Source organism: Ovis canadensis, chromosome 4 (genome assembly GCF_042477335.2).
Source record: "Ovis canadensis isolate MfBH-ARS-UI-01 breed Bighorn chromosome 4, ARS-UI_OviCan_v2, whole genome shotgun sequence".
NCBI classification, from domain to species: Eukaryota; Metazoa; Chordata; class Mammalia; order Artiodactyla; family Bovidae; genus Ovis; species Ovis canadensis.
The window spans coordinates 46,240,880-46,260,588 of NC_091248.1; the positions used below are offsets into that span (position 1 = coordinate 46,240,880).

At 38.4% G+C, this 19,709-nt stretch overlaps 1 protein-coding gene across 6 annotated transcripts in view; it reads right to left on the reverse strand.

The window, feature by feature from the left end:
• HYCC1 (hyccin PI4KA lipid kinase complex subunit 1) overlaps positions 1–19,709 on the reverse strand; it is a 216,770-nt gene that overhangs the window by 69,024 nt on the left and 128,037 nt on the right. For 2 of the 6 annotated variants that reach the window (XM_069587663.1, XM_069587667.1), the window contains exon 1: positions 18,095–18,358. The exons of the other annotated variants lie outside the window; for them this stretch is intronic. The gene's annotated coding sequence lies outside the window, so the exon portion shown is untranslated. Of the gene's footprint in view, positions 1–18,094; positions 18,359–19,709 lie in introns of those variants that run through there. 6 annotated transcript variants of the gene reach the window in all.

Genomic DNA, 19,709 nt, shown 5'->3' on the forward strand with positions numbered 1-19,709 from the left:
TTATCTCTATTTGAGGACAGATTTTATGATTTTTTAAATAAGTTAGGCTACAAACACCAGAATATGACAAAGTAATCTAAATCAAGTTTGTTTAAAAACAAAAATCTCAACTTTTTAACCAAATACAGAATTTGAACTTGTCAGGAACATAGCACCTATTCATATAACTTATTTGCAATGCTGGCTGTATGACTAAGTTGGTATTAAGGCTGGAAAAAAGTTAAATCTAATCGGCAAGTCATTTCAATGACAAATCTTTAACGTAACTAGCTGCTTACAATCATTTTTCTCATTTATTTTGTTACATTTAAAGGGGATAAAGATACATTCTTTGAAATCTCTGCAAAGCCCAATAATTCAGAATTTCTGAGGTAGAAGAAACAACTTTGAAGATATAATCTACTCATCCCCCACTAGGAAATCAAGGCACATATACAGGTTAAATATAAGATCACTCTTCTACGCAGTTACAGAAATACTAGTAGAATGGCTCCTTTCCAGTACACATCATATTCTTGTTGTAGAGTACAAATAATCAGGGAAAATAAAAAGACCACCATCCTTATTAATGCACTGAACCAGGTAAGTGCACTATAATTTAAGCAGTGCTTCCTAAACTGTTCTTAAAAATGTTCCAAAGGATATTAACAGTAGTACCAAAGAAAAAAGGCTTCTCCTGTGAAAATTTTATTCAAGAAAGTTAAAGAGTTTTATTTCTTTTCAATCAAAGGATTTTTCAGCACCTTTTACTATGCTAAATCTGTGTTATGAACTTCCAAGAACGGTGTTTAGAATGAAATATTTTCCCAGGTGTATTTGACCATTAGATCTTTCATGGTCCAGATATAACTAGTATCATCAGGAATATACTCTAGAAAACAGTGCAAGTCAACTGTGTCAACAGATGTCCAAGGATGATGTTGGGATAATGATTAACATTTCTCAAGCCCTTATGTATCTGGCACTTTGCTAAATGCTTATGGGAATTTCCAGTTAATACTCATAGCCTTCCTAAATGGTAAATTAAAAGAATCTCCATTTCACAAAAAAAGGAAGATGAAGCTTAAAGAAATAACGTCCAAGGTCACACACTAATAAGTGGCTGAGTTAAGATCAGAACCCAAGCAGCCCAACTCGAGTCCCCTTTCTCAATCACTCTTCATGCTATCAACTATCCCAACCCACAGCACACAACAGTTCAAAGTTTATAGTACACTGTCTCTTGAATAATTTACTCTTTTATCCTTTACTTCTTCATATTTTTATATTAAACTGAAAACTAGAATATTTTCATTTCAAAATAAATTGGTAGGGGAAAATAAATTACATGTGTGATTCTGTTTTTGCAGCCAAGTTGAGAACTATAGGGTCACAGAAAAACATGGTAGGGTAACCAAGCAAAAGTCTTCTTCATTTTACAGGGAAACCCACTTCTGCCGCTTGGTAGCATCTGACGTTGAGAACATTCTTGGTTTCAGTGCTTTTCTCAACAACTGGAATGAAGGAAAAGAAAGGGGATGAAAAAGTATATTACTGATAATTACCACAGTAAAAACAGACTGTTAATACGGGTGCTCCAGACTGTGTGGATATGTTGTTGTTCAGTCGCTAAGTTGTGACCCCACAGACTACAGCACACCAGGCTCCTGCGTCCTCACTATCTCTTGAAATTTGCTCAAATTCGTGTCCACAGAGTCTGTGATGCTAACTGAAGCTTAAATGCCAGAATTAAGTTACAATTTGTATGTGCCCATAAACTGGAGGGTTTTGTTGTTTGTTTTCCAAATAATTTTTTTTTTAATCCAAGACTGAGACTTTTACTCAGTTTGATAATTTAGTTTACCCTATTCTCAGTACTCTGGTAAACTACTTCCAAATGATGAAAAAGCTAGTGTTCTTTTTTTGTACAGGTCCAAAATTTTCTCTTTCAACTAAGTGTCTCAAAACACTATAAAAGACACAGTGCTCTGCCCTGGTATTATTAAAACAGGCAAAGTAAGTTGGCTGAGATTATGTACAAGCAATTAGTTCAAATTAATGTCATAATAAAAACTATTTTATTCGGCCTTTCTCTTCCATCTCCATACTTTGAAAAAGCAACCAGGTTTATTGGTAGAAGCTTCTGAACACTTAAAACATAAATAACTCATAAATACTTCCTCCATGCCAAATCAAACAAAATTCAGTTGAACTAGAGAATTAGCCAGCTGCTTGCCATTGACTATATTTGTAGGGAGATGGAAGGAGACAAATAGTTATCTATTTACTTATTTGAGACAAACAATTATTACCTTCTCCATTAAGCTATACAAATTTCTCTCTCCCTTGCCTTGCCTAGGAGAAGATTAAAAAGTTCTAAGGTTTTGGCACTGAGTTTAGCAAACTGTTCCTTGGAGATGGGCAAGTTAAGAGTATCTGCTACAACCAAGCATTCAAACTAGCTGTATTAGTTCGTTACGATTGCTGTGACAAATGAGTGACCTAAACAACAGAAATTATTTTCTCACAGTTCTGGAGGTTAAAAGTCTAATAATCAAGGTGTCAACAGGGCTGATTCCTTCTGAGAGTCGTTAAGGAAAGGATCTATTCCAGGCCTTTTTCCTTGAAGTCACCTTCTCCCTGTGCTTTCACATTATCTTCCATCTGTAAAGACAGACCTAAATTTCTTCATTTTATAAGGACACCAGTCACATTGGATTAGGAGCTCATTTTCACTTAATTACCTATATAAAGACCCTACCAACAAATCGGGGGGATTAGGACTTCGACATATGAAAGAGGGACTGGAGTGGGGGTGGAGGGCCACATAATCCAGCCTGTTAACACCATCAAAGCTCCATGCAATAAACTAGGGCTGCAGCAATTCATCTCTTGCACTAGAGTTGCTGAAATATTTATCTATTTATTCATAAACTATTAAAAGTCTTCTAAGTCCTAGATGCTAGATTTACAAAAATGAATATGACATAATCCCTGAGTTGAGGGATTCATAGTCTATTAGGGGAAACAAGTAAACCTAAACAGCAGAAATGAGTGTCCTTTCATCCCTTTTGAAACAAATCAAGGCAAATCAGAATATAAGCAAACAAAATAATAAAAGCAAACACCGTGAGGAAAATGAAAAGGATGGTAAAGGGAGTCCAGTGGAAATATTGCCTTGCAACCATTTTGCTATCACTTGCCCCTCTTTCCCTTTCCCCAAAATAATGGCATATAGACACTTTCCAAAGCACAGCTCTACTTTAATTCCGTCAAAGTTTTTTGCATTCTTAACCAGCAGTTTTCCTTTTTCTAGTGTTGGAGAAAAAGAAGAGAGAAATGTTAAGACAAACAAATTTCAAGTGACTCATGGGTTGGGTTGATGTCTTAGGGTGAGTCACTGCCCTTTCAAAAATTGGAATGAGATGTTCAACCATCAGTGATGTCTGCCAACAGAAGTTCAGATGCTCAATTAGAAACTGATGAGGAAAAACAGGGGCCGGGCCGGGCCGGGGCAGGGGTGGGGGGTTATAATGATAAAATGCAAATAAACACAGTTGATGGTGGTAATGCGTACTAACAGAGCCATAACAATAAAAGCAACAGATCTTGACTACACTACAAAATCCTATTTGTCTCAATCAGAAACTCAGTGGATCTTATTAATACAGCTGCTTTGCCTTGGTTTAAAAAATTATAGTAACCAAAGATGAAATAAACAGTTCAGTAAGATCATGTTGATTCACTGGGGTAACAGTCAATTTGCTTTAGCAGAGGCTGAATTATAAACTTATTTTTTCAATAAAATTTTTAATAATGTTATATGGTAGTATAACTGATGTTGCTTTGCAGCTAAATGTGAAACTAAAATTTAGTACAGCAAAAATTTCTATCTTGGTTCTCTCAAAAGTACGTGAAAGTCCTGTAAGAATGTTTAATCCCTAAAGCAGTTTAAGTACTTCAATTATGCAGTGCTTCTGAAGAAAGGGCTTATAACAGAAAATTAAATATCTTTGAATTTTGTCACCAATAACCAATTCTTAACTGATAAATCCAAATTTAATAAATCACATTATATTACAATAAATTCTGGAGTTTTATAACCTGGTGTCATGAAAAATATCTGCCCTGATTACCATCCAATGACCAATTCAATATGATTCCAGGAAGAAGCTGGTCTCTCTGAAGTGCTACCGAAAACTGTATAACATATGTGTAGCTCTCACAGTGGAAAGAACAAGTTTTCCCCTTACTTTTCTTTACATCATCTTTCTTGGACTGTCCTTCCTTTAACCTCAACAAACTATTATCACAGATAAATTATCACAGATAAATATCATCTCCAAATAAAACTGTTAAAATTTAAATAACATATACATGATCGAAGAGTTTATTGAAAGGAATCCCTTTCAAAATATTTTAAATAGAAAACATATTAATAGTTAACACAAATCACAGCAAACATAACTAACATTTATCTTCCACTTCTTTCTATGAGGAGAGGAATCATACCTTATATTCCTTTGACAACCACCCCCTTCTCCACGTGTTTTAACACAGCTCAATAATAGAAGCAACACAGCATAATGAAAAGATTCCAAAAACCTGGGAATCCCTAGGGAACCTGACTTTCAAGGCCTGAGGGATTTATTTCAGGACTTCCACAGGACTGGGGAAAACAGAGACACCACTCTTGGAGGCCACAAACAAAATCTTGCATGTACCAAGACCCAGGGGAAAGGAGCAGTGAGCCCACAGGAAACCAAACCAGACCTGCCTGCTAGTGTTAGAGGGTCTCCTGTGGAGGTGTGGGTCATGTGGGTCACCGTGGAGACAGGAGCACTGGCAGAAGCAGTCCTGGATTGGTGCCCCTTGGCCTAAGTTCTCTTGGAGGTCACCATTAACCCTACCATAGAGGTGGCCGACCCCAGAGCTGGATGGCCTCAGGTCAAACAACTAACAGGGACAAACCTATCAGCCCTGCCCACCAGGGCAAGATCCAGTCTTTCCCATGGCCAGTCCCTCCCATCAGGAAGCTTACTCAGGCCTCTTAGTGTCATCCACCAGAGGGCAGACAGAAGCAAGAAGAACCACAGTCCTGCAGCAGCTAGAACGAAAACCACACTGCGGAAGATTTATCAGAATGAAAAAGCAGAAAGTTATGTCCCAGATGAAGGGACAAGAAAAACACCAGAGAAACAACTAAATGAAGTAGAGATAAGCAACCTTCCAGAAAAAGATTTCATAATTACGATAGTGAAGATAATCCAGGATCTTGGAAACAGAAAGGAGAAGATGCAAGAAATGTTTACCTAGAAGACCTAGAGAACAGAGATGAACAATACTCTCGAAGAAATCAACAGCAGAGTCACTGAGGCAGAGAATGCATAAATGCCCTGGAGAACAGAATATTGGCAATCACTGCTGCAGAACAGAATATAGAAAACGGAAAAAAATAAAAATGAAGACGGCCTAAGAGACTTCTGGGACAACATTAAACACACCAACATTCACATTATAGGGGTCCTAGAAGGAGAAGGGAGAAAGGACACAAGAAAATACTGAAGAGATAATAATAGCTGGAAGTTTCTCTAACAGGGGAAAGGAAAGTCAACCAACTCCAGGAAGTGCAGAGTCCCAGACAGGATAAACCCAAGGACGAAAACACCAAGACACGCAGTAATCAAAATGATAAAAATTAAAGACAAAGATAAAATAGTAAAAGTAACAAAGGAAAAATGACAACATACAGGGGAACTCCCATAAGATTATTAGCTGATTTCTCAGCAGAAACTCTACAAGTCAAAGGGAATGGCATGATATATTTAAAGTGAGCAAAGGGAAAAAACTATAACCAAGAACACTCTGCCCAGCAAGACTCTTGTTCAGATTTGATGGAGAAATCAAAAGCTTTCCAGACAAACAAAAGTTGAGAGAATTCAACACCACCAAACCAGCTTTACAAATGGTAAAAGAACTTCTCTAGGCAGGAAACACAAGAGAAGGAAGAGATCTACACAAAATAAACTCAAAACAATTAAGAAACTGGTAATAGGCCCATACATATAAATAATTATCTTAAATGTAAATGCATTAAATGCACCAACCAAAAGACACAGACTGGCTGGGGGGATGAAAACATGCACGTATGCACTTCCACTTACCACATCACTCTGCTTGACCCCCCAAATTTTATGTAATTATTTTATATTGTTAGGTTAATCATGTTTTCATTACAGTTTGCAATTGTAATTATCTTTTATTTCTTGTCTGGCCTTTGATTGTGAAAACTGATAAACATCTTTTACTACTGTGATTATGTAACTATTATTCTCTTAATAATATCATTGTATCATGATTGGTCAGCAGAAAATAATAGAATTTTGTATCACTAAAACTACCATTTAATAGGAAAACCTGTAATCACTTTTTAAAATCCAGATGCATATCAAAATTATCTTGTAAGTTTTTGAAAAACACAAATGCCCAGCTATTGCTTTTTCTCCAAAGCTCTAAATGTGTTTCTGATGAACAGTCAAGTTTAAAAACAAGTGGATTATATGATGACCTTTTACTTTTATCTAGTTTATTTTCTGTATTCCATATTTAGTACTCCCATTCATTTAGTTTATGTTTTCCAATTTCCTCACCTTTTTGTTGTTGCTGTTCTTTCTCAAGCCTTTACCAAGCATCGTAGAAAATCTTTGTATACATATACATATAAATAGTATGTACAATATAATATGTATATTTTAGAAAATTTGTGAATTTTTGCCTATCTAAAAAGTGTGACATTTTTATTTCACTTGTTTGACTGAGTATGAATAGAATGCTAGATTTCTAATATATTCACTAAAAACTTTGATATAGTTCCATGTATTTTGGCAACTAGTATTACTGCTAAAAGTCTAGAAAATTTATTACCTTAGTGATTTAAAAAAAAATTGAATGAAGCCTGAAACTTCTAATACAATTCTGAGAATATGAAGAAACACTATGTTGTAAAAATAAAAAAACAGGAAATTAACATGTGATACAGTATTATTAAGTACAGATTTTATTCAAATTTCACACATACACACACACACAAACACACACAAAGAGCCCAAAAAACCTATACCCACCTTCCAGCAAGTTACTTAAACTTTCCTCCCCTGTGAAAAGTGAGTAATAACATCGGTATTACAGGAACATTCTAAGGATTAAATATAAATAAAGCACTGGCACATCACTGATGATCAACAGCCATAGCTCCAACTAGCACTAACAAAATATTTTCAGTTGGACAATCTGCATTTCATTCAACTGAACAAAATGCATTTCAGGATCTGCAGAGAGCGGGGTAAGTGATTAGGATGGAATTGGGAGAGAAGTTTCATTAGCTTCTAATACCCTCCAGTTACAATACTTCGATCTTTATTTGTTCTTCACTGATTAACTTTCTGATTTACCAGCCTCATCTACTGCCACTGCCTCCAATTATTGCAACACCAGTTTATTTCTTAAACCCCTTTACAATATATATTTGGTTCTCATCATATACTCTCCATGACCTCAAAAATGACAATTCTATTAGTTCTGTCTTGGTACTCATTCTTTCTCTTTACCCTTGCCACAGGGATCTTCCTTTCTGAAACCCTACTAAGAAGACTTCACTGACTTCAATATTCTACTTCTATCATCCATGTATCCCATTCTCCTGATTTTCTGTACTCCTCTAATAGTCTACTTGATTTGCATATTTCTACCTTTCATACTTAATGGATGTGTCTCCTCTCATCTGTTTCTATAATGCTTCCACCTTCCACCCCACTCCTTTATCCAAATTCACTCAAAGTTTCACAATTTCCCAAAAGTCTCTCCCTCTTCTAACCTACTAAAGTGTGTACTGTTTTGAGGACTATGTGGTTACTCCGTCCACCATAATAATATCTATGGATTAACAAAGCAACAGCAACTTTGACATTTAGATCAAAAGAGTATAAACATGCCAGGTCAGACTAGCAGATTTTCATGCCTCTCATTAGTGAAAGGTAGTGACTATAGTCTGTATGTTGATTATAACCAATAATGAATTACTTAAATTTACATCTGAAGGGGAAAAAAAACAGAGGCGCTAAAAAAAGATAGACACAGAATTTACAACTGCTTGCCCAAATTAAGCATTTTTAAGGCCTACATTATTCTCTTAAATTTTCAAGCCTCTAAGTTCCTTTATAGAAGAGTAATATATATCTTCCAATAGCTGAAACCTCAAATAATTTTGATTGTACAGCTTAATAAAACTCATATATACTGTTTTCCTTAGGTCTAGTGCAAATAACTGAATGAATGTTTACACATTTATATGAGAAGTCAACTAACGTTCATCTGCTACTCAAAAGACTCTTTGTTCCAGAAAACACAAGAATCAAACAAGTATCATTTAACATTTACTACTAAAAGGCTACCGTGATGAAAGCTTCAATAATGACAAATATTTAAACTAGAATGGTAAAGTACTAAAGCTCCTTGATGTGTTGTGCTTAACATTCTTTACTAGGTACAAACAGTATTTAGGAATGCAAACTGATCTTGAACATCCAACACATTAAAATGTGAATTATACAAAGTACATTAAATAAATACCATCCCATTCCCATTCCAGTATTTTCTATCATAACCATACTAGACTGTTTGTTGAAACAGCAGAAGATACGATATCAACATAGAACAGACCAGTCATAATTATGATAGGGTTACCAAAAACGGAAACTAATTGAGCAAAGAGGAAAACAGTAAAACACTCAAATAAAATAACTAAGCCTACTTCTCAATAACAAAGAATAAAGAGTCTTAATTAGGAAGACAATTGGGATATTAATTAAAAATCATGAGTTATGGCATCAGAGAGGAATTGAGTTTAAACTCTACCTCTACTTGTTGCTTTTGAACAAGTAACTTAATCTCTTTCATCTAAGTTTCTTTATCTGAAAAGTAAGGATAACTAACACTTATCTTGCAAAGTTGTACACAGAAAAATGAAATTAATTATGCAAAGTACTTAGAAAATGGACTTCCCTGGTGGATCAGACGGTAAAGCATCTGCCTACAATGCAGGAGACTTGGGTTCAATCCCTAGGTCGGGAAGATCTCCTGGAGAAGGAAATGGCAACCCACTCTAGTATTCTTGCCTGTAAAATCCCATGAACGGAGGAGCCTGGTAGGCTAAGTCCATGGGGTCGCAAAGAGTCGGACACGACTGAGCGACCTCACTCACTCACTTAGAAAGTAGCAGATATTAAAATATCTCAATCCAAAAAGACCTGGACGCTGGACATTTTCATATAGCTAAAGTACCTCATTCGTCTGCGTGTGTGTGTGTGTGTCTGTGCCTGTGTGTGTAGCAGAGTTTTATTAAAGTAAGAAAAGGGACAGAGCAAGCTTCTGACACAGACATCAGAAGGGGGACGGAGAAAGCCTCCCTCGCTAGTGTTAGCAAGGAAGTTATAGTACTTCAGACCTTCAAGGAAGACAGTGCCAGAACTTATAAGTTCTCTCCCCATTCTCTCTATTTCACAAAGCTAGTATATTCAGAAACCAAAACCTGAGAAAGATAATACAAAAGGGACACTAGAGATCTTACAGAGCAATCAAATCTAGCTTTGAAGAAGTATGCTATTACCAAGTTGTCTTCATTCCAAAGAGACAAAATTGGTGAAATCTATTAGGAAAGCTTTTAATATGAGTCATCAAACAATAGGCAAAGAAGAAAAGCCAAATAATCATGTATTATGAAATTTATGTGATCCAATTTAAACTTAATTCTAAAAAAGGGGAATAGAAGACTATTTCCTTAACATACCAAAAAAAAAAAAAACTGTCAAAAAGAATACACAACTACGAAAACCCTAAAGGCATCCATTCAAATAAGAAATGAGCCAAAGATGCTCACTATTCATTACTATAATTTAACAATCTTCTAGACACTGTAATCAGTGTAACTGTTTTTAAAAAAAGAAAAGGTTAAATATTGGCAAGAAAACAAAATTATCATCATTCACAAATTCTATAACTGCCTTATTATAAAATTCAATAGAAACTATTACAATTAAGAATTTCATAAAAAACAAATTTAAAAAATAGAATTTCATAAGATGACCAATTAGAAAATAGTACAACAAATCACCAACTTTTCTATGTTCCATCAGGAAGATGTAACCCTCTTTAAAATACAATGAAAAAGTATTTCACTCACAATAGCAACAAGAGGTTTTAAAATACCAAAAGTCAATTCTAAAAATAGGCAGAACCACATGAAGAAAAACTACAAAACACTGAGTCACAAAAGATGACTTGAAGAAATGATGAAAATACCGTAAAGTATTTCATAGCTATCTCTAAAATAGATCATAAGAGATCATAGCTATCTGTAAAAAATTAGTTTATATTTTTAATTAAATTCTTTCTTAACAAATTGGATTAAAGGTAATCTGAAAAAAAATGAGAAATTATGAAAATGTTTTGAAAAAGATAAGACGAATTCACACAACCATATAGTAAGGTACATTAAAAAGTTACAGTAGTTAGAACTGTTTGGAATTACTGGAGCAAAAAATATAGCCGAATGAAGCAGAAGAGAAAATCTCTGGGGAAAGATAATTATTCAGTAATTAGTATAAAATACTTGACTTGCCACTCTACCTTAAAATACATTTCAAATAGATTAAAGATATAAATGTTTCTTTAAAATTCTGAAAATAATATAAGGAAAAAGAAGTAATTACTTATAGAATATGCAAATACAAGAAAGTCTAAGCAGGTAGATACCATAAAAGAAAAATTTGATAGATTTAGCTATACTAAATATTAAAAATCTGTTTAAAAATTTAAAAATTCAAGCCAAAAACAAAATTAGGATGCAAATGACAAAGTGGAGAAATTATCTGTATTGCAATTTGACCAACACATAATAGTTTTATACACAAAGAGGTTTTAAAATCCAATAGCATAATAAACAAAGGACATTAATAGATAATTCACAAAAAATACAAATATTTAAAGTCACTAATAACAAATGAAATGAAGAAATTTATAGACTTTTCATATCAAAATAGCAGTTTTTTAATATGGAGAGATTGCTGGCATTCTCAGGCACAATTAATTATTAATTAATATATATCTATTAATATCTATCAAAAATAATTATGTGTGTCTTTTAACTTTAGAATTTCTCTTAATAAAAGATATAAGCAATGGTCAATCCATCAAATTATTGGAAACAGCTTAAATTTTTAACAATTGAAATGCTGGTTAAATAAGCAATGGAAAATCCAAATGCTAGACTATTAGCCACACATTTAAAATGACGGTATGCTGTAAAAGAATAATGCTTTATTGACTCGGGTAAGCATTCATTCAACTGTGTAAAAATAACCTAGAAACAAAACAGTGTCAACAACAACAAACAAAAGAGTAGGTACAATATGCGGGCGGGGGCGGGGGGGCGGCAGTTGGTGAAAAAAAAAAAAGAGGAAATCCCATTAAAAAGGACCTACGGGATATTCACCAGTGTTAAAAATGATTATCAACAGGTGCACACACATTCAGTCACTCATTCATGTCCGACTCTTTACAGCTCCATAGACTGTAGCCTGCCAGGCTCCTCTGTCCATAGAATTTTCCAACCAAGAATACAGGAGTGGGTTGCCATTTCCTACTCCAGGGGATCTTCCCAACCCAGGGATCGAACCACCGTCTCTTGCATCTCTTGCACTGCATGTGGATTTTTCACCACTGCGCCATTTGGGAAGCCCATCAGTGGATGAAGGCATTCTAGATATTATTTATCATTTAGGCTTTCCTGAATTTTCCAAACTTCCTACAGTTATTACATATTGGATTAGTAATTAAGAAAATACACAATGTTTACAATATTGCTTTGACTTTAGTAACAACAGTATCCAAAATCATGTTAACACTGATAGTTTATTCTTTTAGGCTGCACCAAAACTAGGGAGGCCTACCCTCTCTATATCTGATGATATTTTTACACTTTAATCATAATGAAAGATTTTGTAGGCAAAAGCAGAAGGGGGCGGCAGAGGGTAAAACGGTTAGATAGCATCACCAACTCAATGGACATGAATTTGAGCAAACTCCAGGAGATAGTGACGGACAGGGAAGCCTGGCATGCTGCAGTCCATGAAGTCACAAAGAGTCAGACACAACTTAGTAACTGAACAATACAATGAAAGAAATTTTCAGAACTCTAGGAAACAACCAGACAAAAGGTTTCCCTCCCATCTTTATTTATGATCAAATGCAATGTCAAATAATATTTAGATATTAACTATGTGCTTTCAGCTCCTGCCAAAGGCAGTAAGAAACAAGTGATGAACAAACTCTGGACCTCAGAACCAGCAGGGCTCAGCTTTCACCTACATCTAAAACTTGAGCCTGAAATTTTTTAAAAAGGTGAAAGGGACAGTGCGGAATATAGATACTACCTTTCTCGGGATACAAAGTGTGGGCCTTTGATAACTTCCAATCACAACTCTTCTCTATCTCCCTTGGTAGAGAGAAGAATGATTTTTTTCCTCCAATGTGTTTTAAAGGCATATATCCAAAGGGCAAGTAAGCAGGATTTCTTCTGAACAAAGATGCTTTAAACAGATTTGTAAATGTTAAATGTTCTCTTTCTCCAGTACAGATATGCAGCTTAACTCCAAGGGGGTCAAAAAGATTCTAGCAGTACTTGGCCCTCAACAGTAAGCAATAGTCAAACTGTTAATTTCATCTGGTCCCCTCCAAAAAATGACAAAGCATTACATGGTAGTGCCAGGGGCTAGATTTAAGGGGTTTTTCTACAGGGCATTCATTTTCATAACACTAAGATGCTATTTCTGAGCACTTCTGAGAACCAATCTTGATACTACATGATGACAACCTTGATGCTGATAACAAAAAATACACTATCTTTAATATCATATTCTTTGTTAAAGATGTTGTCTTCCTTTCTTTACTGGTCAAAGCTCTGAATTCCATCTACTATTTCCTCAGGAACTTAGTTCCAATAGATATCTCATTTTTCCTAATCTCTTACTCCTCACTTTCATTACACATATAAAAAAAAATCCAAGCATAATATCCCTTCAACTCATATCCCTCTGCAGCAGTTTCAACTGTGCCTATGGAATTTCCTAAGGAACTGTGAAATATCTATGCAACTAATCTACAGTAATAAAAAGTAGAACAGTAGTTTCAGGGATTGAGAGAGAGATTACAAAGGGGCACTAGGAGACTTTTGGAGGTGATGGATATATTCATTATTTTAATTGTGGTGATGGTTTAATGAACATAAACATGTTAAACATTCAACTGCACACTTTAAATATGTTTAAAGTTTATTACAGGGCAATTGTACTTCCATAAAGCTACTGAAATAAATACTGAAGTCTAGGTCTTGTTCCACTCCTCAAATTGGTATAGGGGTTCCCCCTTGAAATCAGGACTCAAAAACTCCCTTAGATGATTTGAAAATGTGTGGATAAGATTGACAGCCACTACTCTAGGGCCATCATTCTCTCTTCCTTCCTTAGTTTTCTTAAAATGCCCCAGGCAAGCATGTCTACTTTTTCATCATCCATTCCTAATGCAAAGGGTCGACTCACTGGAAAAGACCCTGATGCTGGGAAAGACTGGGGGCTGGAGAAGGAGGCAACAGAGGATGAGATGGCTGGATGGATTCAACAGACATGAGTTTGAGCAAACTCTAAGAGATAGTGTAGCACAGGGAAGCCTAGCATGCTACAGTCCATGGGTCACAAAGAGTCGGACCAAACAACATTCTTTCTCAGTCTTCTGGAGACTAGTTTCTGAACCACTACTCAGCTAAAACTGTACTTGTTAAAGTCACCTATGAACTCCTGACAAATTCACTGGTCCGGGAGTCATCTTCTTACTTGACACCTCTTTAAAGCCTTCAATATTGTTGACCCATTCCTCCTCTATTTGAAAACTTCTCCACCCTTGGCATCCTTCTTGAAGTTCCTCCTATCTTTCTAATACTAACTAACTAATTCTCTTTCACACTATTCTTCCACCTGTCTGCCTTTTATTTGTCTGTTCTCCAATTGCTGCTTTTTATTATGCTAAGTCTTTTCCAATCTGAGTCATTTCAACATTCCCAAGTCAATACAGTTCCTTCAATTCAACCCCCCATCTTCCCTCTATTCCTGATTTCCTTTACAAGTTCCACATCCTACATTCAAACATCTATCTACATCTTCATCCAAATGTCCCACAGTTCAGTTCAGTTCAGTTGCTCAGTCGTGTCCGACTCTTTGCGACCCCATGAATTGCAGCACGCCTGGCCTCCCTGTCCATCACCAACTCCCGGAGTTCACTCAGACTCACGTCCATCGAGTCAGTGATGCCATTCAGCCATCTCATCCTCTGTCATCCCCTTCTCCTCCTTCCCTCAATCCCTCCCAGCATCAGAGTCTTTTCCAATGAGTCAACTCTTCGCATGAGGTGGCCAAAGTACTGGAGTTTCAGCTTTAGCATCATTCCCTCCAAAGAAATCCCAGGGCTGATCTCCTGGGAATGGACTGGTTGGATCTCCTTGCAGTCCAAGGGACTCTCAAGAGTCTTCTCCAACACCACGATTCAAAAGCATCAATTCTTCAGCACTCAGCCTTCTTCACAGTCCAACTCTCACATCCATACATGACCACTGGAAAAACCATAGCCTTGACTAGACGGACCTTAGTCGGCAAAGTAATGTCTCTGCTTTTGAATATAATATCTAGGTTGGTCATAACTTTCCTTCCAAGGAGTAAGCGTCTTTTAATTTCATGGCTGCAGTCACCATCTGCAGTGATTTTGGAGCCCAAAAAATAAAGTCTGACACTGTTTCCCCATCTATTTCCCATGAAGTGATGGGACCGTATGCCATGATCTTCGTTTTCTGAATGTTGAGCTTTAAGCCAACTTTTTCACTCTCCTCTTTCACTTTCATCAAGAGGCTTTTGAGTTCCTCTTCACTTTCTGCCATAAGGGTGGTGTCATCTGCATATCCGAAGTTATTGATATTTCTCCCGGCAATCTTGATTCCAGCTTGTGCTTCTTCCAGTCCAGCATTTCCCATGATGTACTCTGCATATAAGTTAAATAAGCAGTGTGACAATATACAGCCTTGACGTACTCCTTTTCCTATTTGGAACCAGTCTATTGTTCCATGTCCAGTTCTAACTGTTGCTTCCTGGCCTGCATACAGATTTCTCAAGAGGCAGGTCAGGTGGTCTGGTATTCCCATCTCTTGGAAGAATTTTCCACAGTTTATTGTGATCCACACAGTCAAAGGCTTTGGCATTGTCAATAAAGCAGAAATAGATGTTTTTCTGGAACTCTCTTGCTTTTTCCATGATCCAGCGGATGTTGGCAATTTGATCTCTGGTTCCTCTGCCTTTTCTAAAACCAGCTTGAACATCAGGAAGTTCATGGCTCACGTATTGCTGAAGCATGTCCCACAGTTTCCTCAAATTCAAAAAATCCAAAATAGAATGCATCATCTTCCTTTTATGTGCAACTCATTTCCAATCAATGGAACCAAGTCAAACCCTCAGGATTCTAGATTCTTCCTCCCTTCTTTCCTGAGGTGACAGTATCTATCAGGTTCTACCTCACTCTACCAGAATGAGGATCCAAAACACAAATCCATTAAGTGGTTTCTTATTCATCATTTTCAATGCAACCCCCTTAGCCAAGGATACAACATCCTGGGTTGGGCCTCTACCACCCTCACTGATCTCATCTTCCACCGTTTTCCCATCTAACCCAGGCATTGAAGTCAAGACCAATGTTACTAACTTTGGACTTGTCACCAACAAAGACTTCTCTAAACTGCCAGGGTTGCTCCTGCCTCCTTGTTTTCTCACTTAAACTCTATTTTCCTGGTAAGGTATTCACTAAGCTCATGCAATTGGCAAAATTATACCATACTTTAAAGCTCGACTACGTGCCCCCAACTTTATATACATCCATGCTGAGTTAGCCATCTCCTACTCTGCTCACCTACAATGCTAGGCAAATCTCTATTCACACTCATCACAGAGTATTATAATTGTTACTTTATTTACCTGACTTGTATATGGCATAGTAAGTTCCTAGATGACAAGAGCTGTGACATTCATTTTTGTATACATTCATTTTGTACACCTATTCGGCCTGGGGTAATGCAAATTTATGTCTGACATAATTTCGATTATTTACAAGATGCAAACTTGATAGGGCCAAAATAGTCTTGACACTAACATTTTTTTAAAGATCTCCTAATATTCATTATAAAATAAATATCAGGCAACAGGATCCTGAATAAAACAGTTGACTACAAGATACATTTAAACTCTGACTGTCAAAACACCATTGCTCTAAAAATGCAATGGAGAGCAGATTTCATAAAACAGGAATACAACAAAAAAACGAAGCACAGCAGGGATAACACACTGACTTAACCAATGCTTCATCTTATGTCCATACCCAGATACTGTTAATTAGTTCTGGTAACTAAGAGGGCTTAAAACCCTTTGTTGTTATAGCTATAGTAAATCAAAAAAGGATAAATACGCCAAATCCAGAATTTATTTTCTAAAACAGGCAATGATTTTCTCCCTTGCCACTTTGTTGAAATGAAGTATTAGAACAACCGACTTTGAAGCTACTATTGGCCAGCCAAGCATATCCTAAAAATTTTTTTTCTTTCTTTCTTCCCTGCACTTCAAAAATGTGGTGCTCTGGGACTTAAAATGTGTTAACCTAAAGAAAAATGCTTAGAAATTGGGGGACGGGGCGGGGGGGCACGCAGAGTAGTGATCTATGGATGTTAAGAGAATGTTCTTATGGAAAACAAGCCTCCCAGGACTACTACATTGACTCAGGGTTACATCAGTATTTATGACTTTATGTACATACGGTTTTAAAAGCTGAAAATTTCAAACTGTAAAAGTGATACACGAATCAAAGAGGCGGCATACCTGCTACAAAAACTACTGTGTGACCCAAAGGACAAATAATTTGCCAAAGGACAGCCTGGCCCTACAGCCGGTAGGACGGTCTCAGAAGATAAGCAGCAGCTGCCCGCTGAACAAACTCTCCCTACCTGAAGAGCCGAGCGGCTGCCCGGCGTGTGATAGTGTATCGGAGAAGCGATTCTGTGCAGTAGGAAACCACCAGGGCAAAATTTAAAAATTTCAGAAACGTCTATACCCTGAGGGAACAACGCACACACGTACACACCGAAGCGGGGATACCCAGTTCTGCCAGAGCGTGCAAACTTCGGCGGGTCTTTCAACGCAACAATTTTCGGACAAAACCCTGACGATTCTCGAGTATATTAGAAGAGTCGGACACGACTTAGCGACTAAACCACCACCAGCTGGGGAGGACTAACTCATAGTGAAAAGAGCGTAAGGGCTGATGAAGAGCTCACCAGTGTAAATAACCAAGGAAAGAATCACGGCTGCTTTGTGAATCTCTCCGACTTGTGGGGGAACCGGGAAGAATGTTGCTTTCAAAGACGAGGGGGGCGACAGTGACCATTTTGGCCATTAGACTGGACGGGTAGCTGCAGCCTCGCTGAAGTGGGAAGGAGGAGTCGGAGGGGTGGGAGGGGTAGGAGAGGTCGGACCGGAGCATCAGCCGCTGCAGGGCGGTGGGGGTGTCCCACCCGGCGGAAGGGCGGCTGGTCCGCGAGAGGCGGCTGCACCCAGGTCACGCCCGGAGGTCGGAAGGCTCCTCGCCGGGGAAGGAGAAAGACCCGAGTCCTCGCGCACAAAGCTGCCGCCGCCCAGGCAGCAGGCGGGCTGCGCCCAACTTCGGGGCGAGAAGCCGCCGGCCGCAGCCTACCACCGAGTTCCTTCCCGCAGACCCTTGGACGCCTGGGCGTCCAGCACAGTCTAGCACTCATCCGCGGCGCCTCGCGCTGGAGCCGTTACCCGCAACGAAGCCGCCGCCCCGGGGACAAAGTCCCGGCCCCCTCCCCTCCGTCGCCTCGCCCCGGCTCCTCCCTGACAAAAAAAGTTATCGGTCGCCGGCCGCCCTGGGGGCCCGGCGCGGTTCTCTCCGCAGGACTTACCAGAGCGGCTCTCCAAGCTCGACCTCCAGAACCGCGACTTGTCTGGCCCGCAACGACAGCGACGGCTGCTGCTCCGAATAAGCAGCACCACCTGCCCCCGCCTTCTTCCTAGCAGAACGGGTCCTGGCAAACCATCTTCCCCCTCCGCTCACTGACTGACAACCCAGTCCCGAGCGCCGCCACTGCCGCCAGCTACTCTGACGGGCAAGACCAGAGACCCGTCCCCGGGCAGCCAACCACCACCGCCCCACGCCAGCTCGGCCTATCGCCACTCGCTGGGGCGGCATCAGAGCAACTTCTCCACCAATGAAAATTTTCTTTTGCTAGGCCCGGGGCGGGGCCATGAGGTGGGAGGGAGGGAGAGTTGGTGGGCGTGGTCTGAGCGATAAGGCGTGGTCGGCGTCCCCAAGGGGAGATGATTGACTGTTAAGATTGAAGCTGCAACTAGGTGATAGAGATCAGAGAAGGTCTGTTGGACTCAGCCTTTAGTATTTACAGCTCTTCCAGAAGAAAACAAGCCTTTCGGAATGATGTTCACCATAATCGCAGAAGAGAAACTAATTGATATTTTAATTTCTTTATTTCTTGGTCAGGAGGATTTACTTCACAGTAATTTAAGTCACCAGAATTTCTCAAAACCTTATCAAATCCTGAAGTGAGGGGTGGGGGTGGGGGGGGTAGGAGGAGGGAAATGGTAAGCAAACAGGTAATAAAAACTCTTTTCCTCATATATCATTGCTTTTGGCCTTAGTCTGGAAAAAGTCAAACACAATTCCACAGTATCCGCTCCATGAGCTGTTTTGTTGTTTTTTCCCCTTCATCTTCCCTCCCTTCCCTTCTCCTAAATACTAAATATTTTATGTAACGACTGGAACCTAAGCACAACCGAACTGTTTCCTACATATAGTTATTCTGTTTTTTACCTTGTCAGCTTCTCCTACCACATCCCTCTCAAGTCCCATCAGAATTAATTAGAAAGAAAATGAACTTTCATCCTGAAAGACAGGAAGCCACTCTAGTTTTTAAGAAAGAAGAACTTCTAAAGCACCAAGATCTTTTCAAACATGGCAAACACGTAAATAACAAGCCCACAGTAAGAAAACATATTGCTTAATATTGAAAGAGCATCAAGCAAACAACTTCAGGTACTCATTAGGGTAGATCTGTAGAACAATCAGGATCCGCCATCCAAGAGAATAGACAGATTTATAAGCAAATAGTAAAATATGGTGATAAGGGCAACAGAGCCAGGTTCAATGAGCCAAGGGAACGCAGGAAAAATTATTGTGTTTAGGAAAATCAGGGAACTTCACAACCAAGGTAATATTTGAGTTGGATCTTAAAAAAGGTGAACAGGGAATTTCCCTGGTGGTCCAGCGGCTGAGACTCCAAGCTGCCAATGCAGGGGGCCTGGGTTCAATCCTTGGTCAGGGAATTAAATCCCACATGCTGCAACTAAAGACCTGGTGCAGCCAAATAAATAGTAAAAAAAAAAAAAAAGGGGGGGGGTTGTTAAATGAGAGTTTGCCAAAGAAGAAAATCAAAAGGCGTTTCAGGAAGCAGGTACGGCAAGTTCAAAGACGCAGAGCTGTGAAAGAGCTCTTAGTGGCTGGGG